At 35.8% G+C, this 20,700-nt stretch overlaps 1 protein-coding gene across 27 annotated transcripts in view; it reads right to left on the bottom strand.

Annotated features, from left to right (window-relative positions):
* The window catches only part of SOX5 (SRY-box transcription factor 5), a 1,114,103-nt gene that overhangs the window by 472,375 nt on the left and 621,028 nt on the right, over nucleotides 1-20,700 (bottom strand). Inside the window, exon 1 of one of the 27 annotated variants that reach the window (XM_081482957.1) lies at nucleotides 1,970-2,165. The exons of the other annotated variants lie outside the window; for them this stretch is intronic. The gene's annotated coding sequence lies outside the window, so the exon portion shown is untranslated. Of the gene's footprint in view, nucleotides 1-1,969; nucleotides 2,166-20,700 lie in introns of those variants that run through there. 27 annotated transcript variants of the gene reach the window in all.

Raw genomic sequence — 20,700 nt, 5'->3', positions numbered from 1 at the left:
TTACATTTATTAAATGCTTACTAAGTAGCAAGACATTGTCATAAACACTTTTCAACAACCCCTTTCAGGTAGGCACTCTTGTTGGTAAGATCCTATTGGGGTACAAAATTAGAGATATTAAATAATTTTCCATGTTCGAACAATGAGTAGGCGGCAGAACATGGACTTTACATGCCTCTCTAGTACTGGTTCTTGAACTTTTCAGCTAAACTTCCCCAAAAGGGTGTTTTACTTTTGCTGTTACCATTAACCACCTCACATTCACTTCTCAAGGAAACACAATACAGCTTTCAGCCACAGAGCACTACCAAAATTACTATTTCTAAGATTGACAATGACCGCCATACTACTAAATCTAGAGGAAACTTCAGTTCTTAACCTTGGCCAAGCCTTCCTTTCTTCAACATTCTCTCCTCATTATTTCCATTACATCAGAGCCCTGTTTTTCATCATCTTTCTCTGTCAGCCCCTTCTTGGAATTCTATGAGTGTTGTTCCTTCTAGTCTGTGGCTGAATGTTGTGGCTGCTTGGTTTGAGCATCAATTCTCACTCTTCTCTCTCCCACTAGACAATTTCATTTAATCTTTCAACTTTGATAATGCCTAAATTTCAAGACTCCAAAACAATATTTCTATCTCAGACTCCTCTTCTAATTTGTATCTCCACTTGGATGTCTCATAAGCACCTCAAACTCAACATGTCCCAAAAGTAAACCTCATCACCTCTCCACTATTCACCCCAATTTTTCTATCATGATAAATGGAGTCAACATCCACCCAAATGTTTGGGTCCAAAACCTAGGATTCAGTTATTCTTTATATTCTCCTCTCTCCCTCAGGGTCTCAAGTCTATTTGTCTCCAAGTCTTTCTAGTTCCATGTCCTAAATGTATCTTGAATTGTTTCATTGTCTCTAATGTCATTGCCACCATAAAAGAATATCATCTCCTGCTAAAGTACTATAATTTCCTCTCAGTCTGTCTCTACACACTCTTGTTCCCACCTTTCCATTTTGTCCCACACACAATACTCAAGTTGATATCCTTCAAAAAAAAAAAAATCAAGTTATTTCCCATGTTTAAAATCCTTTAATTTTCACATTTTTAAATGGAGTAAAATCCATCACCCATACTATGGCCTACACAAGACCTCTTTATTGCTACCAAGCTCCAAGCACAGCAGTTTTATCTCTGTTATCAGGATGTACTGAGTCATCTCTGGACTAAGGCTTCTGTCCTCTGCTGTTTTCTCTGTTTGTAATAATGTTTATTCAAATTTTTATTTGGCTAATGTCTACTTTGGCTTCCCAGGTGGCTCAGTGGTAAAAAAAAATTCACCTGCCAAGCAGGAGACATAGGTTTGATCCCCGGGTTGGGAAGATCCCCTGGAGAAGGAAATGCCAACTCACTCTGGTATTCCTGCCTGGGTAATCCCAAGGACAGAGGAGTCTGGTGGGCTACAGTCCATGGAGTCACAAGAGTGTGACATGACTTAGCCACTAAACAACAACAATGTCTACTTACACTTTGTTGTTGTTCAGTCATCCAGTCTTATCCAACTCTTTGTGACCCCATGGACTGCAGCATGCCAGGCCTCTCTGTCCCTCACCATCTGCCAAAGTTTGCCCAAGTTCATGTCTATTGCATCAGTGATGCCACCCAGCCATCTCATCCTCTAACACCCTCTTCTCCTTCTGCCCTCAGTCTTACACTTCATTTCAATTTAAATTCTGCTTGTTCAGTGTGGCTTTGGCCCAGACTAATAAACTAGCTCACTTTAATTTTCATTGTTGGGGCATCAGTTGTTACTCCACTTACTTTCAGGGTGACAAGTGATAGGTTCACATAATAAAAAAAGTTCAAAATGTATGAAATAATAGAGTCAGGCACCATTTCAAAGATGGCAGGGTATGGCTCCAAGTTGCATTCTTTTGGTTTATAATCAAACCAGCGAACACTAGGAATATTTTACCTGCACTCAAGCGTGAGGACAATACTCCACAATGACTTTCTAACAAGCAGGACTCTGAAGTTCTGTAGTCAATAGTCCCCTCCCCCAGCTAAGTGACTCATTCACCAAGTTGGAGAAACACAGAAACCTTTTACTTCCTGATAGCATGTCAGTATGCACGGGTGCACTGTTAACATATAACATATTCTTGCTGGGCAACAGTTAATCACAGCAGCATTCTATTTTATACTATGACATGAATTAGAATGGCCTATCCCCACAGCCTATCATATGAACAGAAAAGTAATGACTCCCTTCCTCCTAACAAAGGAGAACCTCAAAGATTTTTCAGCTTTTTAGCAACTTTCAGTTCAGTTCAGTTCAGTCGCTCAGTCGTGTCCGACTCTTTGCGACCCCATGAAATGCAGCAGGCCAGGCCTCTCTGTCCATCACCAACTCCCGGAGTCTACCCAAACCCATGTCCATCGAGTCGGTGATGCCATCCAACCATCTCATCCTCTGTCGTCCCCTTCTCCTCCCGCCCCCAATCCTACCCAGCAACTTTATTGAGATATATAATTCACATACTATGCAATTCACCCACCTAAAGTGTACAATCCAATGGTATACGGTATATTACAATTCTTTAAGGATGTAGATGTAATAAAATTTACTATTTTGTTATAAGTATACAATTCAGTGGTATTAATGACATTCACAATGCTTGCAACTACCCCACTATCTATTTCCAAAATGTTTACATCATGCCAAACAGCAACTTTCTTCTCCCAGTCTTACCTTCCACTCCAACCTCTAATAACCTCTAATCTACATTCTGTCTCTTATGAAAAAATCATATATATTTAATATAAGTGGAATCACACAATATTTATTCCTTTGTGTCTGCCTTATTTCACTTAACATATATATATTGTAGCATGTATCATTTCTTTTCTAGGTAACAATATTCTATTATATGAACATACCACATTTCTTATCCATTCATCTGTTGACAGATACGTAAGTTGTTTCCACATTGTATCTATTGTGACAGTGCTACAATTCATCTGGTATATAAGTCTTTGAGCCTTTGTTTTCAACTCTTTTGGATATATAATACAGAAAAGAATTGCTGTATCATATGGTAATTCTGTTCAGCTTCTGAGGAACCATCAAACTCTTTTTTTTATAACATTCCCACAAGCAGAATTAAGAGGGCCACAACCTTGTCAACATTTATTATTTTCCAAGTTTTTTTTGTTTGTGTGTTTTTACTATAGTGGCTCTAGTAGATGTGTCAGTTGACTTATTTTTTACAAGTCATACATTTTATCCAGGGAGATTACCACCATAATTACCACTGCTGCTTCTTCTACAGTGGAGAGATTTAGATTTAAATAAATATAAATTAAGCATAGGTACTATACAATAGATTCACAGATGGCAAAGCTGTGTAGATTGTTTTTTTCACATTTTCCCAAATCTAAGAAATGAAAAATGTATTCAGTTCAATATCTTATCAATAATTGTCACATTTTGGAGAGAAAACTAGTACTATTAAATTGTGTACCTTTCCCAACTCTGTTAATTATTTTGTCTTAAGAGATTCAGGTAGGAGTAAAAACATAGATTGAGAGGTATTTAATGCTAAATGTGGGCTTCTCAGGTGGCTCAGGGGTAAAGAATCCACCTACCAGTGCAGCAGACCCAAGAGATACAGATTTAATCTCTGTGTTGGGCAGATCCCCTGGAGAAGACAACTCACTCCAGTATTCTTGCCTGGAAAATTCCATGGACAGAGGAGCCTGGTAGGCTGTAGTAGATGGGGGTCACAAAGAGTTGGACATGACTGAGTGACTGCACACTCAATGCTAAATACTATGCAAGCACTTTAAATCCACCATATTATATATTCCCCTAAAATAAATAATAATGGTTATTATTTTTTCCATTTTATAGATAAAACATTGAAGCTCTATAAGAACCATATTTCGAAAAGAAGTAGGATTAAAGTAACATGCGTGCTAAGTTGCTTCAGTCGTGTCCAACTCTTTGTGACGCTATGGACTGTAGCCCACCGGGCTCCTCTGTCCATGGGGTTCTCCAGGCAAGAAAACTGGAGTGGCCTGCCATTTCCTTTTCCAAATTAAAGTAACATTGATTCTCAAGATTTTACTAGTTATTCATTTCTGCACTCAATAAATATGAATTCAGGATTTAATAAAATCTTGCATAACATCTCCAAATATGAAAGAAATTATACTGCCTTGGCTCAAGGATGGGAAAAGGTCAGAGATGTACCTTGAGACCTTGTACACCAACACTTGTTCTCTATCTGCAATTTGACATAAAAAAGAGTAGATGATATCAGTGTTCTTCAAGCTATAATGTCAGTTAAGTATTTGTATTTAGGAATCAGAAACTGAGTATATACAACTCAGGGTAATACAGATTACAAAACTAAAAAGCTGGGATACTAAACATATTCTGGATAGAGTCCTAATTGGGTTTTTTTGTTTGTTTGTTTTTCCTTTTTTAAATTTTGTTTTAGCTGCAATTGTTGACAGTAATATTGTTTATCTTAGTGATGCAAACAAGACTCTACACTCTTATCCCAAATGAAAGGTAAAAAAAAAAAAAAAAAAGTTGCCTAGACATGATCTAGTTAAAGATAAAGAGGTTATGGGAAGAAGAATCATCATTGATAGGTGAATTTATAACCAGCCTATCCTTTCTTTTCAAAATCTTAGATTGTAGTCTTCCTGAACAATTAGACCCATACTTTGTTTCTCTGAAAACTCTAGGCTCTGGACAAGAATTACAGGAAGATAATATGGAAAGGGAATGAATCATTTTGCAAGAAAATAAAACAGAAAAGTAATTTGTGCAGTTGTAATTTGAAAATGAATGGACTGATACAGGAAAGGAAAACAAGTGATTAAAGATGAAGTTTTAGTGATATGAAAATAAAGTAAGAATCAGAGGGAAATTAGAAGAATCAGAAGAAACTAATAAAAGGAAAATTTGAAATGCATTATCAATATAAGAAAAGGTAAAACATTGAGAAAGAAAATCTTCCAAATATGTTTAGGAGAAAAAAATCTATAAAAGCAGATGGACAAAAAGGAGCTAAAATATCAACCTAAAGGTAAATCATTTATATTTGAAGATAAGGTAAAATAAATTATTTTTATTTCATTATGCACCTGCCTAGTATTAAATTTGTCAGTTACAAGAATAAGTTAATTTCCATTAGTCATTTTTTACTTATATGTAGGCATTCTAGACTGTTAATCACAGGAAAGTAGCAATGGAAAATGTTCAAATACTTAGTTTAAATAAAAGTAGATTCAGAAAAATCTTGAAATATTGTTACATAGATAGCCAGTGAAAAAGCACCTCCTAAATATTCCTTTATTGGTTTCTTGTCTCATTGACATATGTGTTCTAAGTTGCTTCAGTCATGTTCGACTCTGTGTGACCCTATGAACTGTAGCCTGCCAGGTTCCTCTGTCAGTGGGATTCTCCAGGCAAGAATACTGGAGTGGCTTGCCATGCCCTCCTCCAGGGGATCTTTCTGACCCAGGGATCAACCAATGTCTCTTATGTCTCCTACACTGGCAGGAGGGTTCTTTACCACTAGCACCACCTGACAACTCAGTACAGTAACAAAAGAGCTAAACCAGACCCTAATTTTTAAGATGAATCTGATGAGCTTATTTAAAAAATAAAACAAGAAAGAGCAACAAATAACAAGTTCATTGATTAGAGTCTTATGTATTCTTCATGCATTCAAATCTAAATTTTTTTGGTGATTTGTATTGGTTGGTTGGTTGCTCTGAAGTGTGGTTTGTTTTGTCTTTATTATAGTCATGAGTGCCCTCTGCTATGAATCATTTGTTTCTATTACAGAAACTTTGCAATGTGACATTTGTCCTTCTAGTGAGGCAATGTGATGTCATGACTAAGACCATGGCTTTTAGTCAGCCCAAATGTCCAGGTTCATATACTGTCTTTGACACTCAAAGCTACTTTCTGTGCCTCAGTTTCCCCATCTGTTAAGTGAGGCTGATTATAATATTCCCCATTTGATAGGGTTATGGTAAGGAATAAATTAATGAATATGTATAACATAAGTACCTTGTGCATAACAAGCACTAAGTTTGGCTATTAAGATTAGAAAGGATGTCAAAAGTTTTATACTCTGAGATTTGTATTTAATCCACCATTTAATATGCTAGTTAACCTAAGAAGAGTTATCCTTCTCAACCTACTTGTAAGCAAAATTATGATGAGTAAATTAGAATTAACATATTCTTTCCAGCTATTGAGTCTTGAATACATTTAACAGACTATGAAGCACACCAATAAGTAAAAAAGACATTTTCATATAAGGTAAATTTGTACATTTAAAGGACAAAAGAATTTTTTCTTCAACTCTTGAAACAACTGATTTTAAAATAAAAGTGGGCTCAAGAGGGAGAGGATATACGTATACTTAAGCTGATTCATGTTGTACAGCAGAAACCAACACAATATTGAAAAGCAATTATCCTCAAATTAAAAATTAAAAAAGTAAAGAAATTTAAATTCCTTCAAAGTAAATAACAATTAAATCCTTGGATAGTCAGAAAATATTATTCTCTAAACTGATTTTTTTAAAAAGGTTCTGCCTGGAATTAAATAAATGTAAAACCTATTTTGTCAAAATTGTTAAAAAAAAAAACTGACAATTTGACTAAATCTTGGGGAAACTGTCTCTTACAGACTATATCTTTAAACATTTCTATGAGGTCAACACTATTCAAAAAAAAAAAAAAAAAAAAAGAGGAGGAAGTTTAACAGAGAAGAAAGAGAGAAAAATAAAAGTTACTACAACCCAAGAAACAAATTCATTGATTGGACCAATTTTAGTTATTTTATTGAAAAGCAGATGAACATAAGATTTGTTATGACTGGAATTTGGATAAAAAAGGGAATGTTACTTGAGATAACTTGAAAGTTCTTTAGACATTTATTTGAAGGTGGATTTATAGCTGTCACAAAAGTCAGTAAACTATGTCATTACAATAACACATTCAGTTCTTTCTGTACAAAGAAGAACATCAAATCCCTTTCCAAGATCCCATATTAATTGTTAATCCACTATTTGTTTTTTTTTTGTTTAATGCCACCTTAAAAAAAAATCTGTTGGTTAGAAGTAGTAGAAAAAAAAATTGTGAAAAGCAAATATAGGAGGCAAAGTTGGGAAAGGAGTTAGAAGAGGACTTAAGAGTCTGTAAGATGGGCCCTTTTCTCAAATATAGCAAAATATCTTATCCTGTTGTGACTGAACTCTGTATTTAACCTCATTACTTTCTCTGCATTATCAATAAATTCTTATCTGGATAAAAACTAATTGGATATGAGAAATAAGGACAATGGCAAGAAGATATGATTTGTATTCAGACTATCATCCACAACTTCATATGAATGAATTTACTACAGATTAATTTTTCCAACATTTCATTGAACTCATCAACACACTATAGAGGAGACTCAGAGGGAGGTAGGAAGGGATAATTTGGGTTTTTAAACATGCTCTAAAGTAATGCCATGCTAGTCTATCACTCTCCCTAGGTCCCTGCTTCCAAAAGAGTATACTTGATGGGATTGAAGTTTGAATAAATAGAAAAACGGTATAATAGAAAAAGAGGAGGATGCATAAAGAGAGGCTGAAAGTGTTGACGACAAAATTTAGAGTGGTGAAGACACTCTATCTAGGCTACCCCTGCACCTCAGAGAAAAAAATGCTTTTCCTGTCCCTTTTGAACCACAAGCTCCCCTTGACTACCAGTTCTAAACCTGTTAGAACTGTAGCCCAGTCACAAATTTGTAGATTAAATAAGCTTTTGTGGGCTGATTATCCAAACACAATTCATAACTTTATTTCTGTAGATAAATGTGTTGTAAATTCCAAACAAACTATTTGAAACAACCTGTTCACAAGTTTGGGACAGCTTGCACACTGTGTGTTTTGGATTTAGGGAGCTAAATGACACCTTACTGGATAAAAACCTATTATGGCATGTGATTCATACAACTATTATTAATCTTCAATAAATTCTGCTAGAGTAAGTACCCGAAGGTGTGCTAACTTAATTTAAACCTCTGCAAAATTTGGCTGGTAATTTTCCAAGAACAGATTGACTCATGATATTTTCGATGTCCCAAAATTTGTCTTTCAGTCATAAATGAAAGAATACCATGTTGCACATTTCAACACTTATGTCTTCAATCTTAAATAAAAATGAAGTCTAAATGTGGCCAATAACAAACAAGAACCAATCAAGAATATCAAAGTTTAAAACTGTTTATTTTTAAAACAGAAATCAAAACTTTTGAATTAATAATAAAAAGCATGCACAGATTAATTATCAAAAATTAAAACATGTGATGTGACTAAAGATGTGATACCAAGCTTTCTCATATACATGACCTAAAATGCTACACATAATTTTTATATGCTGTTCAATGTCTTTTGCAATCATTACCCAATTCTTATTTACAATATATGTTAGAAATATGGTGAAATATTTCATTTTTAATCTATATGATAAAGAATTTATTGCTTTTATCATAAATCAATCTAGAGCTATGTCAGTAGAAACCTATATATGTTTCTCATTCTGGGTCCATACCTAGCTATAAATTGTCACCCATTTATTTGAAATTAAAGATCAGTATCAACATTAACAGAAAGTTACCTAATAACTGTCTGAGTGTTGCATCCCTATAAAAGGAATAAATCGATTTACCATGTGCTCTACTAATTTATCACCTTCTAATACTACATATAAAAATTTTGAGTATTTAGGAAACTTAAAACCATCAATCACACCTTTTCTTTCCTCCATTAAGTTTTTAGATGTATTTTTTTTCTTAGTTCTTTCAATCATTGCCTTTATGAATTTAAATTATACTGAATAATATTTAATTTTCAATTAAAGCTATATATACTCAATTCTTGCTATGAAACATGAGGTAATTACTATACATTATCTCTACCTATCCTCCTCCCTCACCTCAAAAAAATTAGCTATAATGTAATTATGAAGTTTTATAATTTAGGTCCTTTTTAATCACATTTTGACCACTATAGCTTTAAATATTAAAAAAAAATTAACACTAACAATATTGTTTTAAACTGTAGACCAAGGTGTTACTGGGCTTATAAAAAAATGCAGTCTTATATCTTAATTTTTCATCTTTGAAGGGGAACCTTCCAAGTACCCGTACCTAACAAATTCTCTTTTCATTTACTTCTGGCTTCCTTCCTTCCTACAGTCATACTTCACTGCCTGAATTCTGTATATGCCTTTTTCTAAGATTTCTTGTTTTGTTTTTCTGGTTGATCCTCTTGAATAATCTTTCCACATAGGGCAAGTGAGTAATAACCTGAGTTATCACATGATTGAAAGTATCATTTGCATAATATAAAATACAGTTAAATGTCTTTCTTCCCTTCCAACTATGAAGACATTGCTTCATTTATCTTTAAATATTCACTGCCACTGGTGACATTCTCATTCCTTTAAATATAATTTTCTTCACATATATATGTATACACACATATATATTTGCTTTCAAACTCTACAACATATCATATATATCATATGAATATATATAAATTTTGCCCAGTTTATGAGAAGACTACCATTAATATTAGGAGGTAAGGGGACGCATTTTAAAATGCTTTTCTTTTAACAATTTCCATTTTGTGGTTGTCTTATTCCTAATATAGTTAAAACATATGCCAACATGACAACACTTCTGGCCTATTCCTATTTATCCTTTCAGACAGAAAGAGAGATGGAGCTTTCCTTTCTTCCTCACCCTCGACCCCACATCATGCTATATCTGTTCTTCATCATCCCAGGGAACCATATAGCCCCTGAACTGTACCTTGGGGCCAAGGGAGAGCACCTAGCAACAAGTTCTTCCCAGGGAGGCTGGGCTGGGGAAGACCTGGGTAAACACTGGCTGTGGGTTGGGCTGTTTGGACAAGAACTCCTTGTTCTGAGTCCTTGATGTATTGTACTGAAGATGTTCAACTCTTTTGCGATCCTGCGGACTGTAGCTCGCCAGGATGCTCTGTCCAGGGGAGTTTTCCAGGCAAGAATACTAGAGCGGGTTACCATCTCCTTCTCCACGGCATCTTCCCAACCCAGGGATTGAACCCATGGCTCCTGCCATGTCCCCTTCAGGGAAATTCTTTATTGCTGACCCACCAGGGAAGTCCATAGTCAATATATGGCCTTGGTACTAATCAGGAAATTCCATGACAGTGACTAACTATACCTAGGTTACCACTATATTATTTTTCTATAATATGTTTTATACACACACATACACATACACACACTTGTGAACAGCTTGGTTTTCAATTCTGATTTATTTAGCTCACTTTTTAAAGAAAATCATAGAACACAGCTGTTAAACAAATTATTTCTGAATGAGGAAACCTGAAATATAAGATAAGGTTTGTTTTGTTTGTTTCTTTTCCAAGATGTGAGTTCTTAGGCATATTTCTTCAAGAGATTCATAAATGTTATTAAATTGATGTTCATTTTTCTAAATTTTCATTTAATATCCAATAGTTATTCTTCCCCATTCATAAATATAATTCCTCGTTTTCTACAAGTGTACTCAATTATAACTAGGAAAATCAACTAGAGTTCCTCATACAGTGATATATGAAATTATTGCCAAAGTCACTGGAATATTTATGGCAACATTCTATTGCAATATGCAATATTGATTTAATAATTTAAGAACTCCTATAGTGTACTACCTAGAGGCCAGCGACTATATCATTTTCTATATGTGATCAGCATCCAGGATATTCGGTGAAGTGTGACTGATGGAGACAGGTACACAGAATGATCACCTTGATAAAGAAGCGAGCACTAAAGAACATTTCGAACTGGAACTCCAATTCTAAGCCTTGGGAAATATATTTGGAGAAAGTATTTTGAATGACTATAAACATAAACTGCTGGCTTTTCATAAAATTCCATTTTTATGACCTACAGAACAATTCTTTTATCTCATAGTTTTCAGCCTCAAGCCAGAAGAGATGCCACATTCAGTTTTGAAGTTGGAAAGAACTGGAATGTTCATAATATTCAAGTGAGTGCAACTTTTGCCACTTCTTTTATATATATGATATAGAGAACTGGGCAGTCAGGGTGGAGAACCATTGTTATTTTTATTCATAAGCCTATGAGTCTCCTAAATCTCCATTCAGAGATGTGTACGAATGTGTCTAGAGCCCCATAGTGGTCAACCATTTTAACTAAATCAGGTATACAGTTGATGGCAATCATGGTTTGGTGACTGAGAGTCTTGGTACCACTTGCTGACCCTGGAGGTTTTAATGTTACCTACTCTATCACTGCAGATGGTGACTGCAGCCATCAAATAAAAAGACGCTTACTCCTTGGAAGAAAAGTTATGACCAACCTAGACAGCATATTAAAAAGCAGAGACACTACTTTGCCAACAAAGGTCCATCTCATCAAGGCTGTGATTTTTCCAGTAGTCATGTATGGATGTGAGAGTTGGACTACAGTGAAAGCTGAGCATCGAAGAATTGATGCTTTTGAACTACGGTGTTGGAGAAGACTCTTGAGAGTCCCTTGGACTGCAAGGAGATCCAACCAGTCCATCCTAAAGGAGATCAGTCCTAAGTGTTCATTGGAAGGACTGATGTTGAAGCTGAAACTCCAATACTTTGGCCACCTAATGGGAAGAGCTGACTCACTGGAAAAGACCCTGATGCTGGGAAAGATTGAAGGAGGAGAAGGGGACAACAGAGGATGAGATGGCTGGATGGCATCACCGACTCAATGGATATGAGTTTGAGTTAACTCCGGGAGTTGGTGATGGACAGGGAGGCCTGGTGTGCTGCAGTCCATGGGGTCGCAAACAGTCAGACGCGACTGAACTGAACTGAACTGAACTGAACTCTACCTTTTAAAATAACACGTCCTCATGGAAATCAGTATATGTTAACATACATTTATATACATATATATATGAATCACAATATATATGAATCACATATATAGTTTTAATTTTTCTAAGCAGCCACATTTTTAAAGAGTTAAAGAACAAGTTAAAGAGAAGGGTGAAAATAATTTGAATGATTTACTTAACCCACTATATCCAAAGTACATTCAATTCAACATGTAATTATATTAAAGATAATATATTTTAAACTCATAATTTAAATTCATATTTTCTTACTAAGCCTTTGAATTGAGCACATGTTTAGCACATCTTCATTTTGACTAGTCATATTTCAAGTGTTCAGCAGTCACATCCAGTGGCTACCTTATAGGGCAGCATAGAAGATGTGTCATTTTATGCCCTTGCCAGGCCTTTTCAGATTCTTGCAAACAATCAAACCAGCCTAGGCAAGAACCTGAGCTAAATCTTGGAGAGCAAGTAGCAGAAAATATTCAGGTTTACCAGTCACTGGTACCTGGAGTCCATTGTGCTGAATCAAGCCTGGATACCTCAAGTCCCTAAGGGAAGCCTTAAGCATCTGTGTTTAGAAATGGGTGGTGTCCTCATCACTTTATACAAATAATGGAGCATAGAAACAGACTGTGTGGTGCTTTGGGGACTTTTAAGCATCTTTTGTTTCCTTCTCTCTCCAATCTTTTTTGGGTAGCTCCAATGCTTGGTTCATGCTTTTAGATGAGATGTTTAGTTTCCCCAAAGATAAATAAGATGGTAGCACTGTGCCATTCTGTGGAATAATGTGAATAATCATGGGAGCAGAATATTGGCTTTTGAAATATGTCTATCATCTGAAATCACCTGAACAGTTACTGTAGAAGAGGGCATCAGTTTTCCTCATCTATAAATTAAGGAGTTAGGATAGATGAATTGGGAACTTAACTTCCTATGCTAGAATTATATAATTACTACATAAATTAAGTAAATATCATAAAATCATAAACATGAAATAGGTTACTAAAAGGACTAACGCTCTTAAAATTCAGAATTATAAACATTCTAAATCTATGAAAATTTGTATTTATAAAATGCTATTAGAGAAAAAAAGTTGTTTTTTTTTTTTTAACAGAAAATGAGATTTCTATGGTGTAGATGTTGACCAAGGAGAACTTATATACAGACAAGATTTCCTATAAATTTTGTCCCAATTTATAATTTGTCAAATTATTTCATGTGGAGTAAGGGAAGTTATTTTTACAGATAGAAGTTTAAAGTAGTATCCACTACACATATTTTAAAAGGAAATGAACTAAAAGAGAAATGAAATAAAATTTAAAAAAATGAAACTAAATGTGTTCTGAATTTGGAAAATCAGAATCCTCAAAAATGATCAGAGACAACAACAGAAACAGCCTACTTTCTAAATTATTTTCCAATTTTAAGATTATAAACTCAGAGAAAAACTTTTTCAACAGGACAACCTCTGTGATAAGTGCTACAAGTGGAGGAAGTTTAGACTGTGCGTGTGCATGAGTATGAGCCAACTCCCAGAGACAGTGAAGGACAGGAAAGCCTGGCGTGCTGCAGTCCACGGGACGGCAAAGAATTGGACACAACTGAGTGACTGAAGAACAACAAATGTTGAGTCACTCAGTCATGTCTGACTCTTTGTGACCTGAAGGGCTGTAGCCCGCCAGGCTCTTCTGTCCAAGGGATTTCCCAGGCAAGAACACTGGAATGGGTTGTCATTTCCTCCTTCAGGGAATCTTTTTGACCAGGAATCAAATCTGCTTATCCTGCATCTTCTGCTTTGGTAGGCAGATTCTTTACCACCGCACCACCTGGAAAACCCTAAGTTTGGATTACAAACGCCTACAAGGTGCACAAAGCATTGGCGAAACATCTAGCTCAGTCTTGGGTCAGGGAAAACTTCCTAAGGAGGAGACTCTTCACCTGAAGCTGAGCCCTGGGTGACTCAGAAACCCACTAAAGGGTGAATGTAGGAGCTGGTTGTATATCAGCATGTTTCCTACAAAGCAACACTATGCTCACAATTCTAGAAGAAAGAGAGAATATGGCCCATTTCACGAAATAGCAAATTGTCCAGTATGAACTGGATCTCTGATTATAGTCAAGTAGTGAGGAGAGACTGGATGGAAATGTATAATCTGTGTTATCATCAATGTCTGATACATGAGGAAATCAAAAGAAACTCTCAATAGTGAATAGCTGAAAATGTCAAAATAAGGGTTAATTTCTAACTGTACACATTTTCTTTCTATAAATCTAGTGCTTCCCTAAAATTGGCACTAACTGCTTAAATTAGACTTTCTGTAGATCTAGCAAATCAAAGTTTGAAAACAGAGCTTAGTAAATACTGAGCAGGCATTTGATAAAATGGACAGATAATCATAATCAGTACAATTGTTTCTTTATAAATATGTGTCTTTAAAGTATTTGAAAATGCTTTAAAATTGTGTATTCTCTTAAACATTTTAAGTACCCCTCTGCAAGCTCATATACTACAAACATCATCTGAATCATTTTTTTTTTGTTGTTACTGAAGAGAGAAACTACTGCCCAATGTTTGTAAAAGAGCTATATATTCTAAGTCAGGATGATTAGCATTTTTAAAATATTTCTGTTTTTATATAGTTCCTTCTTTAACTAATATTAAGTTGACATGCATACTAAAAGCAGACAACTTGAAAGTTTGTAGTTAAATTACAATGGCCAAGTTGGGTCTATGTTTTCTCACAATATGTGATCTAAGGAGTGTGCGTAGTGAAAAAAAAGAACTTAAAAAAGTAAAATACTATTGCTAAATGAATAACCTTCATAGATATACAAAGGAAATCTACTCTCCTTCCTTGAAATTATGCTCTTCCATTTTTTATTTCTGAGAAGAAAAGCAAAAGGGAACCAGTATTAGTTTCCAGTTGCTGCTTTAACAAATTATCACAAGCTTAGTAACTTAAAACAACACACATTTTTATTTTAAAGTTTTGGAGGTCAGAAGTACAAAAGTGGTCTCACTGGGCTAAAATTAAGGTATTGGCAGAGCTGCATTTTTTTATGGAAGATCTTGGGGACAATTTGTTTCTTTTGCCTTTTCTAGCCTCTTAAGGTTTCCTACGTTACTTGGAACATGGCCCCCGTCCATGTTCAAAGCTACCAATGTTGAATCTTTCTCAGAAGGCCATCTCTCTGCCTCCTTCTTCCCCATTTAAGGACCCTTATGATTACACTGGGCCCACCTGGATTAATCAGGATGCTCTCTTTATTTGAACTGACCGGCAATCTCAATTTCATCTGCAACTTTAATTCCCACTCACTGTGTCATATAACGTAGTTTTTATATGTTGCAGGTATTAGTGTGTGGATATCTGGCAGCAGGGGTGCCAGATATAGCTTCTATAGCTATAGCTATAGCTATAGCTTCTATAGCTACCATAGAAGCTATAAGAGTAAGAAAAATTTAACGTACACTTGGTGTTAATTATATTTTATTTTTGCCCAATAAGATTTGATTGGAACATGATGTCAGGCTTTCATGCAATCTCAGACAAAAATCCCTGTCCTCATGAAGTTTGCAGAGAGAAAATAAGTCACGTGTACCAAGTAAAAATTTGGAGGGGGGAGGGAGGTGGTAAAGGCCTTTCATCACTTTAAGTACTCATTAAGTAAAAAAAAAAAAATTAAAAACAATGTTATTTACCAACATCAATCAAATTAATTGAATAATGTAGCAATAATAAATTATATTTCATTATATGACTCATAATGCACTATTAGAAGAACAAAATATGTCTTTCATCAACTGGGTGACTCATAAGCCTATAGAGAAAGTAAAAAAATAAAAAGAAAAACTTAATCAACTGACAGAGCTACATGATTCTAAACAACTGATTTGAATGATCTTTTATTTCATCAACATGAATGATTTTTTTTTTTCATTGAAGTGACAGACTATTATACTATCAAGTAGGGGTGGTATCAGATTTATAAAGTATCCATGAAAGCCTTCATTTAATGGTCTAGGAAAGAAAAAACAGTTTAGCGGAATCATAATTCCCATTTATGATCTTTCAAAGATTTGTGTGACAAGCTTCATCAAGTTAGCAAAACTTTTCTTTATACCCCACTCTCTCTCAGGAAAAAAAAAAAGCTTGAAATTCTACTTTAAAGTTTCTCTCCTTGTGTCAATCAAAGGCTCACCTAAAAAAAAAAAATCACTCCTTAACTCTTAGCTAGGAAAAAATATTTATTTTCTTTTCTCAACTACAAATGTAGTGAAGTGTGAAATCACTCAGTCGTGTCCCACTCTTTGCGACCCGATGGACTGTGGCCTACTAAGTTCCTCCATCCATGGAATTTTCCAGGCAAGACTACTGGAATGGGTTGCCATTTCCTTCTCCAGGGGATATTCCTGACCCAGGGATTGAACCTGGGTCACCTGCATTGCAAACAGATGCTTTTACCGTCAGAGCCACCAGGGAATCGTAGTAGAGGTCAGTTAATTACTAGTTTTACTTGCTATTACAGTCAATAAAGCTAACTTCAGTGATTGGTTTAACATGCTATTCAGTGACTTCTAAGTGTTAGTACTATACTAGAAGGTGTGGATACAGTTTAAAAAAGAGACAGACAAGAGCACACAAAAAATATCCATAAATAAGCCAAAGAAAAGGATCAAATGGTGATAACTGCTATGCAGAAAATTCAAATGAATGATATGATCTAGAATGACTGGGTGTTGAGATTGTGTCCAGTGAGACCACTAATGGAAGTAAGTTTTAATGCAAAATTTTAATGTTTGAGATACAGAAGACCAGTGGAAGTGAAACACAGTAGCCTAAGCAGGCAAGAAGGACAACACTACAAAATTATCTTAGAGAAGCAGCCACAACCACATCAAAGAGGCTTCTGAGTGCCCTGGTAAAAGGGATGACAGGAATTCATTGAAAGGCTTAAGCAAGAAGAGACTATTATAGGATATCCACTATAAAAAGAGTATCCTGGCTGCTATGTGAAAGGATAAACAACTGTAAGGGGGTAAAACTGAAAGTGGAAAAACCAACCAAGATCTTATTAGATCTTATTACAGTAATCCAAGTGAGAGGCGATGGTAATTTGATTAAAAATAATATAAAAGAAATGATTAAAAAATGACCAGCTTCGTGTTATCTTTTGGGGGTAGTACAAAGGATCTGATGGCTGACTGGATGTGGAAGAGATAACAATAAGGGTCAAAAATAACTCACAGTTCTTTGAGTTGAGAAAATGGTTAGAAGATCATTCTATTAACAGTGATAGAGAAGAAAAACAGAAGAGCAGGTCTGCGGAGAAAATGAAGAATTCTATTCTGCCTGTGTTACATTTGACATCCTTACCAGACATCTGGATAGGGAGGTCAAGTAATCAATTGAATATATAAATATGGGACTTCCAGGAAGAGATCTGGACTGATAATAAAAATTTTAAGGTCATCAGACTATTGATGGTTTTTAATATAGAAGACTACATTAGGTCACCTAGGAAAAGTAAAGAGGTAGAGAAGAGAGCTTGACACATAGCTGTGTGAGGACTGGAGGAAAATAATATCTATTCCTTTCACTATTTTGGCTTAGCTTCTTTGGATCATGGGAAGTATTTGTGTGTAAGGTCAAGCAAAAGAATCTGAGAGTTATGTGGGGGGGAGGTATAGGAAGTTCTCAGTAAAGGAAGAAGATCAAAAATTAGCATGCACTGACAATACAATTACATGATTTCCTTCAGAAATGCTTAATAGGTAGAAACAGAAAAGACTGGTTAAACCAAAGTGGATGTAGTAAAAGAGTGAAATGGGACTTTGAAGCTCTCGCAAGAGTAAAAGAAGTGATACCCAAGTGGGCCTGGAATCACAGGGAATTGACTGAAGTAGAAAGAACTGATAGTAAAGACAAAGAGAAGACTCAAAAGGATTGAAATTTCATAAGACTGAAGTACAAGTCTAGCTGGAGCAAGAAAGTTATGGCTTCCTTTGCACTACTTCAGGGAGAGGCATTCATATGAAATTTCTAGTGTTGTGCGCACACAGAATACAGTGTGAACAGTGTTTCTGGGGGTCATCCTATGTGGTTCCCTTAGAGGAGAGTTGAAGAAATAGATTTCATTTAGTGTCGAATAGGAAGTTATGATTTCAGATGAAACAGAGAATGGTTACTTGAATAAGTGACCTTGTATATTGTTAGGAAGATTGACTGAGTGTAGAACACTGAATAGATAGCCCATGAGCACTAAAGTCATCTAAAAAAGAGGCAAGAATACTGTTACAATAGATGACAGTAAAATATCCAGGGGGCTTAACTTTAGAAAGAGAAGATTTATTTACACAGAGATTATTTAAACAGTGAGTTACCAGAAAAACTTATTTAAACAAACATTTATTAGATTGAAAAGTATATGAAGAAATAGTGTCATTATGAACCATAATATAATTTTGGGGCTGAAGGAAGAACAGGGAGCAAAATAGAGGGTGAAAAGGAGAGGGAAAGGAATAAAAAGAAAATAAGGAAGATATGGTTTGAAAAATCAAGACCAAAAGATTGTGCTTCAGATTACTGCATCAGTCCCATTAATTGCTTTACTCTCTTAAAAGTTCTCTGTCTTGTTCCCATCTAGTCCATCTTTACAAGACTTCACAAGACACCTTTTCAAAATGCAAAATGGATCACAGCACTCACTTCCATAAACCCTTCAATAGCTTCCCATTACCTACAGAATAATGTCCAAGCTCCTTAGTGTGGCAATCAAGGACCTTGATGATCTAATCCATGACTATTCCTCCAGACACATTTGCACCAGATTCCCCATCATTCCCTTGCAATATAATTACTTTTCCCTCCATGCCAATACCATACTGCTCCTTACATCTGTGTTATGCTCCAGCGATTACCTGTAACTGAGATGTACTTGGAAAATTGCATCACATTCTCTCTGATGCCTTCCCTGTTCTTCACAGGCAACATTGTTCATTCTCTTACATCTCTTTGCCAAGAAAGAACCATCAACCTTCTATTTCCTACTTCTGCATCTTTCATGCTTCTGTTATTCTATACATTCCCCTGTATTGTTTATTTGCAAGGTCTCTAAGCTTCTCAAGGGCACAGACACTGTTTCTTTCAATTCAGTTCAGTCACTCAGTTGTGTCTGACACTTTATGATCCCATGGACTGCAGCATGCCAGGCCTCCCTGTCCATCACCAACTCCTGGAGTTTACTCAAACTCATGTCCATTGAGTTGGTGATGCCATCCAACCATCTCATTCTCTGTCTATTGTTTCTTTAGAAACTAGCAAAATACCTACTACACAGTAGGTGCTCAATAGTTTGCTGAATAGATGTTATCGAATGTAAGATGGAAGTCTTGATATAGTATTAATGAAAGATGCTGCATATATAAGGTAGAAGGTATGAACAGTAATTAGACAAGATTCAGTTCAGTTCAGTTCAGTTGCTTAGTCATGTCCGACTCTTTGTGACCCCATGGACTGCAGCACAACAGGCCTACCTGTCCATCACCAACTCCCGGAATTTACTCAAACTCATGTCCATTGAGTCAGTGATGCCATCCAACCATTAGATCCTCTGTCGTCCCCTTCTCTTCCCACCTTCAATCTTTCCCAGCATCAGGGTCTTTTCCAATGAGTCATCTCTTCCCATCAGGTGGCCAAAATATTGGAGTTTCAGTTTCAACAGCAGTCCTTTCAATGAATAGTCAGGACTGATTTCTTCTAGGATTGACTGGTTAGATCTCCTTGAAGTCCAAGGGACTCTCAAGAGTCTTCCCCAACACCACAGTTCAAAAGCATCAATTCTTCAGTGCTCAGCTTTCTTTATAGTCCAACTATCATATCCATACATGACCACTGGAAAAAACATAGCCTTGACTAGATGGAACTTTGTTGGTAAAGTAATGTCTCAGCTTTTTAATATGCTGTCTCAGTTGGTCATAACTTTTCTCCCAAGGAGTAAGTGTCTTTTAATTTCATTTCTGCAATCACCATCTGCAGTGATTTTGGAGCCCCCCAAAATAAAGTATGCCACTGTTTCCACTGTTTCTTCATCTATTTGCCATGAAGTGATGGGACTGGATGCCATGATTTTTGTTTTCTGAATGTTGAGCTTTAAGCCAACGTTTTCACCTTTCTCTTTTACTTTCATCAAGAGGCTCTTTAGTTCTTCTTTTCTCTCTGCCGTAACAGTGGTATCATCTGCATATCTGAGTTTATTGATATTTCTCCCGGCAATCTTGATTCCAGCTTGTGCTTCATCTAGTCCAGCATTTCTCATGATGTACTCTACATACAAGTTAAATATGCAGGGTGACAATATTCAGCCTTGACATACTCCTTTCCCAATTTGGAACCAGTCTATTTTTCCATGCCCAGTTTTAACTGTTGCTTCCTGACCTGCATACAGATTTCTCAAGAGGCAGGTCAGATGGTCTGGTATTCCCATCTCTTTAAGAATTTTCCACAGTTTGTTGTGATCCACAGAGTCAAAGGCTGTGGCATAGTCAATAAAGCAGAAATAGATGGCTTTTTCTGGAACTCTCTTGCTTTTTTGATGATCCAATGGATGTTGGCAATTTGATCTCTGGTTCCTCTGCCTTTTCTAAATCCAGCTTGAACATCTAGAAGTTTACCGTTCATGTATTGTTGAAGTGCGGCTTGGAGAATTTTGAGCATTACTTTACTAGC

The sequence above is a fragment of the Giraffa tippelskirchi genome, chromosome 4 (genome assembly GCF_054371585.1).
Source record: "Giraffa tippelskirchi isolate mGirTip1 chromosome 4, T2T-mGirTip1v1.2.pri, whole genome shotgun sequence".
Lineage (NCBI taxonomy): Eukaryota > Metazoa > Chordata > Mammalia > Artiodactyla > Giraffidae > Giraffa > Giraffa tippelskirchi.
Note: the sequence above shows the minus strand (reverse complement) of the source record. Positions and strands in the feature narration are given on the sequence as shown.